This window comes from Strigops habroptila, chromosome 3 (genome assembly GCF_004027225.2).
Source record: "Strigops habroptila isolate Jane chromosome 3, bStrHab1.2.pri, whole genome shotgun sequence".
Classification (NCBI taxonomy): Eukaryota; Metazoa; Chordata; class Aves; order Psittaciformes; family Psittacidae; genus Strigops; species Strigops habroptila.
In genome coordinates, this window is record NC_044279.2 from 80,100,121 (window position 1) to 80,113,932 (window position 13,812).

The 13,812-nt window shown below is 39.7% G+C and overlaps 1 protein-coding gene across 8 annotated transcripts in view; it reads right to left on the reverse strand.

Annotated features, from left to right (window-relative positions):
- Positions 1 to 11,608: 11,608 nt before the first annotated feature.
- Positions 11,609 to 13,812, reverse strand: part of RIMKLB (ribosomal modification protein rimK like family member B) — a 56,475-nt gene continuing 54,271 nt past the window's right edge. For 6 of the 8 annotated variants that reach the window (XM_032919805.1, XM_032919807.1, XM_032919806.1 and 3 more), the window contains 3 exons: positions 12,702 to 12,899; positions 12,047 to 12,115; positions 11,609 to 11,797 (listed from right to left, as the gene is read on the reverse strand). The gene's annotated coding sequence lies outside the window, so the exon portion shown is untranslated. The remainder of the gene's footprint in view (positions 11,798 to 12,046; positions 12,116 to 12,701; positions 12,900 to 13,812) is intronic. The other 2 variants (XM_032919808.1, XM_030479524.2) reach the window with 1 other exon arrangement.

The following is a 13,812-nucleotide window of genomic DNA, read 5'->3' on the forward strand; positions in this document are numbered from 1 at the left end:
AAAAGGCCACTTGTGCTTAACACCTAGCCTCTGCAAACTAAAACACCCAAAAAGGAGAGGAAAAAGGACACACAGACCTTTCTCAGAAAGCATTAGTATACACATACCTTCCATCAGCTATAGATAAAAGGCTAAGAATATCATTACTGTCATGGTATTTTTAACTGGCATCATTATAATCCCTTGTGATGTCTAAAAGTTGAATATTCCTAAGGACAGGTAGTTTTTTGAGTAGTCTTCCATAACTCAGAGAATCTAAGCTCATTGCTTTTCATTCAGTGAAATTTGCCTGAAAGTAACTTGATAATTTTACAGTTCCATTTTTATTAGGACTTAGTAACTACAAAGGCATACTTAGATATTGCAGACAACAAATTTGAAGACAGACAAATCTGAAGGCAAAGCATTTATCTGCCTCAAAGCAGAATGAGATCAGCTGCAGATAACTAATGGGTCAAGATGCTGAATCACTTAACAAGAACAAGAGATGTTTTCAAAGCCATGAAACCACATCAGATAATTAAAAGGGAGTATTTTACTACAGAAGTCCTTACTGGGCTTTTATAATCCTCTTTCTCCTTGTCTACCTGGCAGTTCAAACTTCTGCACACTGCTGGCTCCATTCAAGATTCTCAAATGTGGGATAATCAGGAACCACTGGACAGTTTGCTCCCCAAGAAACATCTGCTTTCTGGAGTGAAGGAATGTGACTAATACAGTTGTGCCCTGCAGGCAAACATGTCCCCTTTACAAAAGGGCTGAGCAGTTTCTGTTTCAGAAAGGATTACCTGTTAAGATCAATAATACTGGCTGCATTTTCTGCTTCTGAGCAAACCTGGGGTTCAGTCTGCATGTGTAATAATCACAGGGTGTGTTTGCACACACGCAGACTACGCAAAACCTGTCCCTTAGATAGGATACTGCAGGCCAGAAGCGACTTGAGAATCCAGTAACTCTAAAACACCAAAACCCACCACCTTAAAAGCAAAGGCATCCCTAAGTCTTGATCATCATGAAACTAGCACCATTTTTTTTTTTATAAATGCAGGATGATGTTTCATGGCTCTGAATGGAGTACTTTGACAGGAAAGATTGGCATATAACTTGCCTTTGTAAGCTGGAATAATAGCCACCAAAAAAGTCACCTTTGTTAATAAATAAGAGACTGCAAAAGAAAACAGTGGTTCAAACAAATGATTTTGTCAAGTGTTGAAACACCTGAAGTCCTACAGTGATGAAATCTTCCTGGCTAGACAATAAAGGTTTGGTGTGAGAAATTGGATTCATATTGTACTTCTAAGTGGCAAGCTGATATTGCTGTCAAATGTACCTCTCTCATGCTATAAAATAGGTTCTAACAATGACAAACACTCCAAAGAAACTGAAAGTGAAGACTGTCTATGATGATTTCTTTACAGCTTTGAAAAATATTTCCACTTAAAGAGTAAGTTCTGACACAGAAAAGCTTAGCAGTAGCATTCTCTAGGTACCTGTAAAACAATCTGCTTCCATCAATGTAATTCAGATATGGTCCACATCATGAGTGGAGGAATATCCATCCTGACTGAAATGTAATTCTAAATTCTACAACAAACCATAATTTGGGATAGTAGTACTGACTCCTGGTGATTGTGTGGACAGAGAATACAAAAAACAGAGCTGCCAGGGTTAAGCTGAAATCAATACCATTATCTGAGCACTGTCTCGTCTACTTTTCCCCTGGACTCCATGAATTCTGAGAGATGGTGTGTATCAGCTGAAGAAACCTCTGAAGTATTTGCTATCAATATTGAGCTACTGTACTCCTGAGAACAAGAAGAAGATAATCTGCATTGTCTTTGGGCATAATGAGATCCATCACAGGGATAAATGTCTATGGAATACTTGGGGTACTACAGGCAGCTTTAGAATCCACTTTGAAAACCATCTTAAATTAATCTCAGGCTGTACTATTACTGAATTTAATAGAATCAACCTTTTCGACAGGGGGATGGTCTTAGATAACCTCAAGCTGATGATCGAAATATACCTTCAGAGAACATTTGTGGCAAACAGACTCTCTTGCTCAGATGGTCTGCCAACTACTGGCCATCCCTGCAGAGATGCATAGCCAGTGAATTTACTTGATTTATGATGTTCAGTTCTCAAGACACGTTAGCTTCCTAACAAATACGGTTTCATTCCCCTTGTTTGCTTAAGGATGTCAGATAGCCCAGGCTCTGACACAAAATGTTGCTTTTCCAAATCCAATGAAGATTCACACAAAAGCCATAACAGCTTTCAGTCGTCAAACACCTACATGAAGCCTGAAATTTGGTTTTGATCATACTCTGTGTATCAGAAAATTATGTGACTGGGGGATTAGTAGGCTCTAGTGCCCTTTGTAGGTAAACATTTTCTGTTCTTTCCATCACAGAAAGAATAAGAAAGATTTCCAGACTCTTATCAGCAGACCAGCACCGTTAATATTCACTGACATCTAAAATTGTCTGAAGTTTTACCAAGCAAACTGTCACAAATATGCAAGCTGCTAGATATCCCAAAGGACTGCTGTATTCATTTCTGATGAACCTGGATCAGCTTGTAACTCCTCCGAAATCTTTCAGATGGCTGAGAAAGAAGGAAGGGTCCTTATGATTCCAAAATCCAAGACCCCAAGTTCTTCAACAGACTGTCTCTACAGTCTCTTCTCCCTAGGGAAGAGTGGTAAATCATACAGAGATTGCTCATCCAAGGACTATGTACAGCTTCTGATACCGCACCCTTGTTCTTAATTCATAATACCTTCCATGATTGTTTCAGCTGTTATCTCAACCAGCAATAGACCACTCGGAAAACACCTTCTGATGGGAAAGGTAAAAGGAATCTCCCATGAGCAATCAACCCAAACGGTCAATGCAATATGTGTTACACCAAGGAGAGTGTTACTCTCTAACTTATCAAGGATATTCTAAGAGGACTTCACTCACACCAAGAAAATATCCTCATCCTAGTATACAGAGTCAGAACTCCTCTTATTTCCTCCTTCTTAAGCACCGAATCTTACATTTCTTCTCTCTATGCAGTTGTAGACTCAAGAGATACAGACTTTCACAAGTTTTTCCCACCCCATTTGCCTATACCTTGATGGTACAAACACTGTAAGAGTAAGAAATAGAGATGAAGGTTCTCAGTGCCCTGAAAGGGAATAACATTTCTACCATCAGGCAATTTTGGAATGAGAGGCCATTGCTACCATACTTGGTGCTGAGTTTACTGTTGCTGGGCCACACAACAGGACTCTAGGCCTATTAAGACAGATACCAAGATGCTCAACACAGCACGTTCTGTTTGTAAAAGAACTTCAGGTGACAAGCACTGGCTTTTGTCCCCTTAACTTCACCCCTTTGAACATCTCAGACACTAGGTAAGACTCTTGCAGAGCCTCTGCTAGATCTAGACTCTACAATTTCATCTAAGTCATACATGCACATTGAATACATCTTCTAGCATGGAAGCTGTAAGGGCTCAAACCTGGACTGTACTTAAAACCACTACGGTATTCCAAACAGCTTTGAAAGAGCTTTGTACAGATTTTTGCAGCTACAATTTCCTCTTCTGAGTACAGTACAATCATGTGAAGAAAAGCAACAGCTTTTAAATTTGCATATAGAAAGCAGCTCTAAAAAATATGACTATTATAGGCATGAAAATCTAAATTATAAAAACAAGGTAGGGAAAAATACATTTTAAAACTTCTTATGAGCAACTTGAAAAAATGTTTTTATGTGGTGTAACCAGACTATATAATGCAACATTTTTATATGGGGACATCATGGTTATTAACTATTGTTACTTGTAAGAAAGATCTGAAGTACAGTTTTAACTTCTAGTTATGTAAACATACATGTATGTGCATAATCTACATTTGACTTTCAGGAAATCAGTTCTATTACTCTCTTGCAAATCTATACACCTCAGTTTCTAAATGACCCAAAGCCTTAGTTTCAATTTTTATTATTTTTTTTAATCTATAGCAGTTTTACAATTGGAAACTGGTAAAATGGACTTAAAACCAGTGCTACTTGTCATTTTACTTTTTTTAATCTTAGCATGCAGTGCAGCAAATGTTCAGATAATTTTATAGATTTCCATGTAACTTGGATTAGTTAATCATGCCAAAGAGCATTCTGCATTTTCAAAAATATTATTAGTTTGACAGTTACCAAAGTATTACTAATTCCCTCAGATTAATAAAAATAGAAAACACTGAAAATTGTCACTTCACCTCTTCAGTCTAACACCCCACCCCAACAAAAATACCACACTCAAAAATTGGCAAGTCACTTTAGTCCAATGTTCTGCTCAAAGCAGAGACAACTTTACATCTAGACTGGGCCACTTGTCAGCACTGTTGCTGTTTCTTTCTTAATTTTTATTAATATGCTATATTTGATCACTGAAAAAAGCAGTTTAAATGTTTCTTGGGATTACAAGGAAGCAGTAGGTTCGGGAGCTTGGCTTTGAGAAAAAACACATCAGCAGTATTAACTACATACCAGCAGAGGGAAACACAGCCTCAAGAAAACTAACTCACCCTCTTGAAGATGGTTTTTACCCATTACACCCATTGAAATGGACTGATTTATCCAGGGATAAATTAGAGCCATTGTCGTCTTGTATCTTGTACTTACTATGTACACTGACAGAAATAAATGTGATCTCTGCTTTGATTTCTATCTGTTAATATATGGCCTGGACATCTTGGGCTTGACTTTTTTCAAGGTTGTGTTTCCTACTCCATGAAGTTAATGGGTCCAAGGTGCACCTGGCATGATATCATTCAAATCCAGTTAGAAGTGACTTCTGGACGTTGGAATTCACATCTTTCACCTTGGAAGATGTCCTTCAAACACCAGTCATTGCGGCACTAGGTGCTTGTGGCAAAACCACTTCTGGAAAAAAGAAACAGGATGCACAGGCATGATCAGCAAGCTCTAAGAGCACTTCTCACACACCACTTCAATGTGTCTCTTTCCCAAATACGGATAACCCACACCCTTTCTGTACAAAAGTGCAGTATTAGGCTAGGCTTTGCCAGAAGCTCAATGACAGAACTGGAAAGCATAGAGTCAAAGCAGATGACAAAGTTGGAAGGACACAGGAAAACAGCATGTCAATAATTAGTGAGGCGTTGCTGCCTTAAAGAGGTGTGTTCAGACAGCATGTATCCAAAACACTGGGAGGGCTTCCAAAACTAATAAGGAAGGTAGGAATTGTAGAAAAAGCTTCCAACAATGGACTGCGCACAAGCATGAATTTCACCTCTCTGAAAGCCCTTCGCTAGTCTGGCCTCGCAACATCTGCTTCCAAATCCCTCCAAACCAGACAGCACCTCATATGCGCTGTTCTAGCTCCTAAGGGTTACATCTGTTAAAGGACACTTATGAAAACATGTAATTAAAAGATGCTGAACTACCCTAGGCAACCAAAGCAAACACACACACTCTGACCTGCTTGCCAACTCTATACAAACAAAACAATGCACCACAGTGTGCTCTGCTCCAAGGGACACTGACTGTAGTGATATTAAACACCAGTCGTTTGGGCTAAGGGAAATAGATGAAAATTTAATTTAAATGTGATGGCTATGATGAGTAATCTTGCACAATTTGCCTTAAGAACACATTCTTTTCTTTCCCCCCGCCACATTTGCAGTCATCTACAGCCTCATCCTAGAAGTTCTGAGCACCTTTTTTCTCTGAAGTCAGGAGGCACTGACAAAATTAAGCACTTCAAGTCATTGCCTACAGAGCACCACAATTGCATTCCCCTGACTCTTACTGTACGCCAGTCCCCACGATGTGGAAGAGCTCAATGCTGCCGCACACAGAGACCTGACATGACTTTTGGTTATCAAAAGTGGGTCTGCAGCGTGTCCTTAATGTTAAATTCCTGTGACTGCATCCTCACTTTTGTTGCTATCATTTTCAGCTGTGTGCAGCTCCCTGAGAGCACCCTATGTGAAAAAGAAAACTGTGGCAACTGAGCCTGGTGAGGCAGCTCTCACTACCCTTCCTGTAAGTATGCAGGCCACATCAGTTGCTCAAGAACGGGCACTGATAGTTTCTATCTGAAAATGCAGTATGACTCTAGCAATAATTCCATAGATGAGGGTGAAAAGCAGGATGAATGCAAAGTATAGCAGTCAGCCAACATAGAGAATCTTGGTAGCTTTTAATTTCTTTCCATCCAATGGACCCTACAGCAGAATGGGTAGCTTTTGCCACATGACAGGGATGTTACAACTACTCATTATTGACATGCTGTTTCCTTACATCCTTCCACTTTGCCATCATTTTTGACTGTATACCTTCCAGAGTAGGCTCATCTTCCCGTACAGTCTAGAATAACACACATTCAATGCCACTTTCATGTCAGTAAGTCCCTAAACTTAAGAGGAAACAGAGCTAACTCAGCTGGTGTAAAAACCAGCAAGAGCTCCATGAGTACTGATGCAAAACAGCCTTGCACAAAGGGACATTAACCACAACCCATTAAAACTGAGGAGAAAAAATGTAATTCAGTGCTCCCCCCACCTTTTAGGCAAAGTGACAGTCACACAGATTTCTGAATTTAATAGCCAGTCTTGTAAGAAGTGCCACAAGACTCTAGCTCAGTTGCAAAAAAACAGCCTGTAACAGTTAAGAACTGTTGACCTTTGAAATTAAAGCAAAAAAGCCACCTAACAGATCATTTTGTAAAATCGTATCTCATTAAAGCAATAGGAGGAATAGAGTTTAGAGAAGAAAGCAACTTTAGGAACCCCTCTTATCCTTCTGCTACTACATCATCACTACATGAAGCAGCCAGCTGCATCTAACTAAGGCCGTACTCCTTTAATGTCTCCATTCCAAGCAAACTGATTCGATGTGACAGCTGACGAAATCAGAACCAGGAGTGTTGCAACAGGAGGTTATGCACGCTCACTTAAAAAAATCTGGAAACTTAGGTACTGAAAAAACTCTTTCTTTCCTTCCCTCTAGTGGGCCTCTTCTCTCATTTCAGGGTTTTCCTGTTCCAGAATGAAGCTTCATAACTGGGCTGCAATTTTTCATTTCCATTCCCTGCTCACAACTTCAGCTGCTTTCAAAATACGTCAGCTATTGCTAAGATTGGGTGAAGATCACCAATCCCAGCCATGAGAGGATTCAGGCTGCAGTATATGCTTTCAATGATTTCATGGAGGAGTTCTTCCCTTGGAGTCTTGCAAACAGGACCACAGAATGCTGTACAGTGTGCTGTTACGGGGAAGACCAAGGAGATATTCTTCTTGCCTACAACACAGCACTGCCCAGAAGGCTGGAAAAAAAGGACTAGAAAAAAAATAGACTAGAAGAAGGCTAGAAAACCACAGGAGTTGCTCCTTTCTTTCCCAAAAACCCCAAGCTCTCCACCTTGCCTCTCCCACACCACAGATGTGACCTCTAGTCCATTAGTGACCTATCACAGCTGGAAGAGATTCTGCCCCCTCCTTCCCCACTTCCTCCTGTCTTAATTTCATGTTCTTGCAGAGATAAGCATTGTCACCACTAAGCAGATGAATGTGGATGGATACCAGGGATGCTAGAAAGCAGCATCCCATTCCTTCCTCTTGGAAGCTCATCACTGTATTCTTCTCTTTCTCTTCATCCCAGATCTTAAGGGCTGTAGGGAGGAAGCAGCAAGTAATACCATCAAGCATACAGCTCTGACAGCTGCTGTATGCTCTCTTTAGGAAGGAAAAGACAGGCAGAATTCAAAGGAGGACTTTTTTCCTTCATTAGAAATCTTCAGAAGCACTGACAAAAAAATACAAAAATTTTTAATTATAAAATATGAAGAATTTTACTTTTCAGGCTGAAGTAAAATAGGGAGGAGTCGTAACTCCATCTCTGACAGAAACTCTTCCTAGCGTGTTTCACATGATTTTGGAGCCTAGTATTACTTACTCATCTCCCTTCCATAAACTGGGATAGTAGATCCACAGCAGATCAGAGCAAACATGCAGGAGACCAAGGAACTTGTCTGAATCCCAGTACCAGGCATTTGCAAAGCAAGAAAGAGCACAGCAGTATTGACACAGCAATCACTGATCTCACCAGCTGGCAGGGACAAGTGCTGTTTATCCCAACCACTGAAGCACGCCAATGTCCAAGATAAAGTGTATGAGTCAATAAACAGTGTAGGGCTTAGATTATTAACTAGTGCTGTGCTTACTAGCCTGTGCACCAGCAGCTAAATTGGGGGGGTAGGGGGGGAGGAGAAGCACAGAGTGGCACAGCCTTTCTCCCTTGGATTCCATCCTCGAGGCTTTTGAGGTGACTTGCACTGCATGCTCTTCCTTCTCAACATTACCATCTCAGCAGAGGAAGCCCTCCAAAGTAACATATCTGGAAAAATGCTGAATTGATGACAGCATGGGATGAGAGTCACAGAGAATATGATGTGATGCCTAGTTTCAAGCAGATCCCTAGATTTTGCAGACCACTAGAGGTAAATGTACAGTGATAAAACCATGTTGTTCAGCCAGAGAAAGAACAGGATGGAGAAACAACCAAGGTGGTAAGGTAAAGAATAAGAGAAGTGACCCAGAAAAATATAAAGATCGTGGTCAAAACCCAGCTGTCTGCTTACTTCATGCACAACTGGGAATGCAGGCCAGCCAAGTTGCAGAGGTTTTCCAGATCTTATACTAAACAAAATTACAACCTCTCTCTCAGTTTGGCCTCAATACAAACATACTCCACCCCAAGATCTCATTATACTAAGCAAAGCAGAGTGTTTTAAGTATTCTAGTTCTGTAGCCAGCACAAAAGCACAATTCTAATTGAGAGGAAATGCAGAAACGCAAAAAGAACTATTTATACCAGGTTTCCCCAAGCATCACAGCACAGGTCAGATTTATCACTACAGACCTTAGTTCTGTCTTCATGGTATTGGACAAATAATAATATCAAAATATTTAATTATGAATATCCAATTACTATTTAGTTATTGATACCCGGTAATTGTATTCAAGGAACAAAATTCAAAGTAATAAAGAAAAAGGAAAGTAAAGCTAAACATGTTACTAACATGTTCTTGACTACAGCTCTTGAATTAGAGCCTTTAAGTGAGGTACATGAGAAAGAGATTTCGAGGAGACCAATCCCTTCATCAAAGATAGCTAAATGAGTGCAACAGCCAAGGACCTACTTATCTTAGTACTGCAATTTGCTGACACTCACTGAGACAATACAGTAAAACCAGACATCTCTCTTTTAATTACCTTCTTTTAATTTCTGTTTAACTTCTAATGTGTTTTGGGCTGTGAAATACAAAAAGAACAAGCAGGAGCAGTGGTTAAGAGTAGAAACGACAGCAGGTCTTTTGCTATGACAAGCAGGCAGGAGCATTTGGAAAGGGAAAAAAAAAAAAAGGAGAGTGGGAAGGCATTCTGGACTATGAAGGCAGGAGGAGCAAATCTGTGAACTTTAGGCAGTAGAACAGGGAGAAAATTGCTGAATATCCATAAAAGAGAACCAAAATGTAGACAGGGGACAAGAACTAGCTTAGCAAGATGGGATATATGAAACCAAGCAGCCATTTAGGTGGTTTTCAGCCATTCTACTTTATTAAATATTAAGGAAATATTATATTAACATTAAATACTAAGGAAATATTATGGCTATTAATTTAAACATTAAGTGACAGAAAAGCACTTGTGCAAGCATTAGCATATGCACTACGTATACTCCTAAGTACTGAACCACAAGAGACAAAATGGCCACAAGTCTGCAGAGGCAGATGTTTTACCTGCTTAAAGAGGAACCACAGTGCTACCAGAGGCACGGTCTGGCACACAGATTTGCAAAACAAGTAACCACAAACTGCTGCTATTGGAGCCAGTTTCCACTGACATGTACAGAACTATACAAGCATGCAGAAAACAGGAATAAAAATATCCATACCACCATATGGAATCTTCATCAGTTGTAGCCCTCACTCTTCAACAGGTTTCAGAGAACAAGTTCCTGTACTGTTTGTGATATTAGAGAATGGAGAACCTATTACCCTAAAAGACATGCCTCCGTGCAAGGAATTCCATTTCATATCTGAGCCATCAGAATTGCTTACGGCTTGAGAAGCGATGTCTCAGCTCCACCTTGCACAATCTCCCTCTTTCTTTTTGACATCTCTCTAGAAATATCCAATTATTAAACTGTTTGTCTTTCCTATTGATACAATACACTGGTGGTCCAGTCATCATGTAAACGACAGTCATGTAAGGGCTTATAAAAATAAAACAATTGCCTCACTCTTGCTAAAATCTTGGTCTAAAGAGCACCTTGAAACCAATTCCTATATTCATCTTCTATCCAAGGGCACCTCCTGCACGAAGTGTATTATACTATTTTTACACAAACTGTGCTAGCTTTCATCCTGGTATCATGCAATGTAACTTTAAAATATGTCAAGATTTAAAGTCCAACGGCATAATACCCTTCTATTTCCTTATGCTCTCTCTTGCTATTACCAAGTAGCTGAAGGTTTTACAATTGACTCTCCATTTCCCACTTCAATTTCACCAATTCTTTGTCTTCTTTATAACACATTATCACAGCTCTCTGAAAGATTTAGCCAGGATTTCAAGGACAGAAGGAAAAGATTACAAAGAAACTGAACATTCTACCTTGTCAAGAGTAAAAGGGGGTTTACTGATAACATACCAACTCAGTATCTTGCTTCCCTTTTTGCTTTACTTTTTGTAACACAAATTTCAAGTAAGCACATTATGGAAATATCATCAGTATATGTCTAACTCTTTACAGTGTTTCAACAACAACAAACCAAGAGATATATGCACAAGATCCATAACCTATGGTTTTAAAGATGAGCTTTCTTCAGAAACAACATATAGTATGAATCTACATGACCATGTCTGTAAAGAGCCCTGCCACTGTGGCCTCAAAATCCAAAGGTACATTATAGAATCATAGAATGGTTGGGGTTGGAAAGGACCCTAAGATCATCTACTTCCAACCCCCCTGCCATGGGCAGGGACACCTCGCACCAGACCATGTCACCCAAGGCTCTGTCCAACCTGGCCTTGAACACTGCCAGGGATGGAGAATTCACCACTTCTTTGGGCAACCTGTGCCAGTGCCTTACCATTAGCTGATAGTTTAATAAATCTCTGATATGTTGAGAGTTGCAGTTCTGTTTCTCTCTAGCAGTCTCCAAAGCTATCAGTATGGCATGATCAGTATAGCATTTTTTCTTTTTTTTTTTTTAACAACTCAAGAGACTTGCATTCAGTGACTTAGGCAAATTCATAACTGCTAAAACCAAAGGCCTGATACTGAGATTCCAAGGCATCTGTGAAAATTTTTCATGTCAATATAAAGCATTTTAGAACTCTTAGCAATGAAATTACCGGGGGTGGGGGGAAAGGCTAATATGATAAAGAATATCTAACAGGTTTTACTTTTCTGGCGTAGCTGCAGATTTGATACAAGATCAACAGACTTCTGAAGTTAACCAGCACTTCAAGAAAGGGGAGTTGGCGCAGAAGATGATACCAAAATGAACCTCACACTCTCATGAATCAGAATTAAATTGTTTTATTCATTTCTCCATGTTAGCAGCACAGTGTTTATTATGACTGTTAACCCCAAGTGTGGACATCACCCCATTCCACATTGCTGCTGGTCCATCCTTTCTTCATTGTGAAGGAGGTGGTATCAAGAGATAAGTGTCCCTGTACAAGAGAAGACCTCCTGTGGTGTAGAAAAACCTAGAGAAACAAACCATTGAAGAAGTTAGTCTTTTTCCACAAAATAGTAGTATCAGAAATTCAAGCAGACATCATTACAAAAAGATCTCTGTAACTGGCACCTATCTGGTTTCCTGGATAGCATTACACATGCATCAAGGACTGAGCCATGCGTACCAAACTCCTGACCTTGGAAAAGGCCTTTCTAGGTCAAGGAGTGAGAGATGCAGTGAAGACTGTGTTCTAAAGAGAAAATCTAGTTCCTGTTACCTTTCCTGTGGGTAGAGGAGTTCAATCTCTGCAATTGTTGGTCCAGCATCTTTCACAAGCATTACATTCCTGTGGAAATATTTCATGTGGAGGAGAAATTGTGTAAAAGTTTAGCAAAGTCAAAATGCAGTCTCTTTCTGCCTAATTTTCTCACTGATAAAGCTTCAGTATTTGCCATCCGGTAAACAAACATTTCCATTTGGGCATCGACAAGCCCAAATCACATTACATTTGCACTACTCCTCCCATATGCTGTCGTAAAGATGGAAGGGGAGAATAACCATAACATTTGTGTTGTTTCTGTTGGCCTTGTGTTTGTTAGGTGGATGAGAAAACATACACACAAGCATACCAAGTTTCCTTCTGACACTCAGAAAACACTATACAATTTTTAGGCTTAATACACAATACCACTGAACAGACAGAACCCAGAGAATAAACACTAGCAGATGGTGCTTTGCAGAGTAGTAGTGAGAAAAAGAAACTGCACACGTGCCCTTGGGATAACCACACTTCCTGTAAACACAGGATATGAATTATTTACAGTTGCACAAACAGTCAATGTGGCATTCCCATTTCTCATCATGGTATAACTGTAACAGCCACCCTGACTCCTGGCCTCCCACTAGACTGGTAAGACAGAACTGCAAGATACCTGCATACACAGCTACTGCTTTGTCTTCTCTCTTTGCTTCACAGCACCTTCCTGATTAGTCCATGTAGCACTGTTTTCCTCCATACCTCCATACCTCTCCAGTTCCTTTCTTCCCAAAATTAAAGCATTTTATGACACAGATAAACTAAGCATCAAGGGAGGTCAGTAGTATCACTGCTTCCACCATAAACAGGACATCTGCGTAGAAAAAATGTGTGACTGGCCAAACAGGTAGCAACAACTGAGTTACAGGCTAATATAATAAAAATTTTTTTTCCTCCCTCTCTGGAAGCAAATGCTATTTTGTACAAGAGGAATCATCCCCGTAAATTCTGGATATTAACAAATACCCCTGAAAAATTACGAATGTGACAAATCAGTTTTTTCTGATTACAATACTTCATTGGGGGGGGGAAAAAAAAAAAAAAAATCAAATGATCCCTAATAAAACTTCTTTTCTTTTCCACACCTCAATTATATTGCAATTTGTCTAAGACAGAAATTCAGTCCTGATTTGGAAAACTGTACATATCATACTACAATAAGCCACAGATTAACATAATACTTGTAGTCAGGAAAATGAAAAGCATTACATGGTAAGGGAAATGTAAAGATTCATTATTGATCAAAAGCAACTGCATTCTAGTGACAGCTACACAGGTTACTACTGACAAAGACTTCTGCTACTATTGCATATATCACAATACAGTCCAGCAAAACCTGTGCTAGACTGCAACTCTCTGTCCTTACCTAATCAAAGCCAATATCAGCATAGCTAATTATTCTTGGTTAAAGAGCGTTCCACACCCCTGTTCGACCGACCTGAGCCCTATGCACCAGAGACATTTCAGCAGCCTATACTTTTTTAATAAGATACATGTACAGAAGCACATCAAAGAGTTCTGAAAGCAAAAGAAAAGGCAACAAAAGACACAATTCACTGTCTGAAACACTTTCAAAGTCCTTTCTCGGCTGTCTCAGTGTCTTCTTTAACTAGAAGACAGACCAAAAAGCCTTCTCCCCAGCAACATCAGTGAGTACTCAACTGACACCAGACTACAACTAGTTGTGAAGTTCCTACTTATTTTGACTGCTTTCCCTTAATCATTCT